Source organism: Somniosus microcephalus, chromosome 6, assembly GCF_052327205.1.
Source record: "Somniosus microcephalus isolate GS21.2 chromosome 6, FLI_Smic_1.0, whole genome shotgun sequence".
Lineage (NCBI taxonomy): Eukaryota > Metazoa > Chordata > Chondrichthyes > Squaliformes > Somniosidae > Somniosus > Somniosus microcephalus.
In genome coordinates, this window is record NC_140992.1 from 176,785,340 (window position 1) to 176,788,390 (window position 3,051).

Sequence of the window (3,051 nt, forward strand, 5' to 3'; positions counted from 1 at the left end):
GCGTTACTTTCATTCTTGTGCTGATTCCTCTTGAAGAATTTGAATCGTTCCACTATCAGCAGCGGTGTTGGGTTTAAGTGCTCCTGTAGGGTATCAACAATCTCCTTAAAATTCTTGTCCTTTGGTTTGGCGGGAGTGATTAAGTTTCGTAACAGCCCGTATGTCCTTGCGCCCATTAGATTTAGAAGTACTGATGCCTTTTTATCATCTTCTATTTCATTTGCTGTGCAATATACCTTCACTCTTTCCACATATGTGGTCCAATCCTCTATATCGCTATCGAAAGCATTAATATTGCTAGCCTTAGGCATCCTGAAAAAAAATGGCGCCTCCCGTGCTTTCCTTTCTTCTCTGCAGAAAAAAAATGGCGCTTCCCGCGCTTTCCCGCCGCTGCTGCTACTGACAACACTGTTCTCCGCAGTTTTTATTTACATAGGTTTTTTTTTTCAATAGGTGGAGACTCGTTCCCGCCGGACTCTCTGGGACTTTTCCCTGCCTCTGCTTGGTCCGAACGCCGATCTGCTTTGCAGTGCCGGCCATCTCCCGAGTGCTCCCCCCCTCTGTCTCTGTTTGCCTCCGCCTTCGCTGCTCAGCCCCGCTGCAGAGCCAGCCGATGGAGCCCCAGCCCGCCCAGGAAGGACCACTGCAGTACCTGCCACCAGCTCGGCCAGCCGGCAAAACCACAGTCTTTCCCTTTTCTCTTTCCTTTCTTGTTTTTCTTCGACTTTCGTCTGAGGAATCGATCTCCTTGAGGTGCTGTCGAATTGCAGGTAAGTCCGTTTCCAATTCGTCGGCACTGTTGTATCCGTGTGTTAATGGAGACACGGAAGGCAGGAGTTGGTTTCACAGGTGTTTACTGAACAAAGTCTGGAGGTGAACTAACAGATACAAGACACTATACAGGCTTATATAGCCCGAGTGGCCATTACCGGCATTACAGTACACAGGGGCTCTTAAAGGCACATACACCACAATTAGGGGTACCATCCAAACCGGGACTGGTGCCTCGGTAGTCTGGCCCTTACACGGTCAAAATGGCCAGCGATACGTGTGTGTGTTTGGACATACAAAAGGGGGGTAGGTGGAAACATTGGTCCCAGGTTAAGCCGTATGACTCACATTCTGTTTCTACCAACAGGAAAGCTAGCAGCAGATCTCTTAATTACTTTGCTTCAGATAAACCTACCTCACAATGGCGGCCTGGTGGACGGCCGTGATGGCGATCACCCTCCTGACAATTACGGGAGCGTGGGAGGCGCCCAACGTGCACATCGATAAAAATACTTGCTTGCATCCATGACAATACATGCAACTGCCACAGGTGGAAAAAGGGGAATGGGTAAAGAAACCCAATATATGGATCATGGACCGGGTCACCGCACGTACCCATACGACCAAGGTATGGAAAATAAATCCCAAATGAAATATGGGACAAGGATAGTGGGACCCTATCTGTGGCAGCAACCATGAACTGTCCACCCCCGGACAACCAGTCCGACTGGAACGGCCTCCCTGCCCATCACAAAGGGAAAGATCAGGGTACGGCGCCCCGGGCGGTTGGTCATATGAACTTGAGGTCCGTCCCGGCACCACGCAAGCAGATCCTTTCAACTCAGTCTGGATCCCTGTTATCGAACCCAGAAGTGACAATTATGCACAACTACAAACTAGCGTGGATACTGATGAAGATATAACGGTCACGGGCATATATGATGATGCCACGGGACTCAGACGTTGGTTGTACTCCTGCTCGCCACACAAGGGGCAGCGCAGAAAAACAATAGGTTTGGTGATCAGTACCGTCAATATTATAGCAGAGTGGACTAAATTACCCGCATTCATTTGGGAACCAGGACTTGAGGGACAATATTGCCAAGAATTGTGTAGCGATGTTCTTAAGCGATTGGGATGTACTGATATAAGATGCTTTGATTTAACAACATGTGGATATCAAAAGCCGTCGCGATGTCCCACCACAGTGCCACCTCCAACGGATGGCATGATCAGGGCCGGGGACCCGAAGGCACTCTTACATGATGTAACTATGGTCACTTTAGAAGTAACCTATAACCTGAGCAGTATAGTGCTGGCGTTAGAGGCCAATTGTGGTGATCACCCAGCATCAATTACTTGGGCAAAGCATAAATTGCAGCGATTACTTAGTGATTATAAGGACCACATAGCCCCCGAAGTAGGGGCCTCCAAGGGACATGGAGACGGAGTATATTTGGGGAAGTGGGGGGCTTGTTTGGAAGTGACAACTCGGTCCTAAATTCATGGCAAATCACAGGCCTGAATAGCTATGCTTCCTGGGTGGTGCAGGAAAGTGCCAAGGGCCTGCGGTTCACAGCTCAGGGAATGGAATATTCGCTTAGAACCGGGTTACAGAGAGGTATAGAGGTCCTAGGGAAAGCCGTAATAAAGGCGACTGATTTACAGTCCAAGGGCCGAGCATGTGACATGTTGGCTTGGGACTTGATTGATAATGTTGAATCAGACATTGAAGACATCAGGTTTGGGATAGTGCCCCGGCATGCGCAGAAGCAAGTCAGCAGTCTCAATCTGATTAACTGGGAGGAAGATAGACAGGAGATCTTGGTAACCCAACCAGCAGGTGGGGGGGCTGTGAATGCATTTAGATTTCTAATGATGGTGCCACAGGGGCACAAGAATGGGACATATCAGGGGGGATGTAGAGTCTCTGGGAGTGGTCAGAGGTGAATCGGCGTACCGGGTGGGTACCCGCGGATACGTAGCACCTGGCAAGAATGGCACCCTCCTGATGACCACGGATGAGTGCTGTACTGAGTCGGAGCACGACATAGTGTGTACCTGTAACACCCTGAAATTGATAAATGAGGGCTCAGCAGTGGTGGTGATGGTAGGGGCTCTGGAAGGAGCCTTTAGGGCAATTCAGGCATCTCCGACTCAGTGGTGTTTTCTGACCGACGAGAAGAACTACCTCTACGGAGGATTGGTATGTGCAAATAATCATACGTTTTTGTCTTGTTTTGCACACTTTGTACAAAAATAATAAATTGCAGGACAACT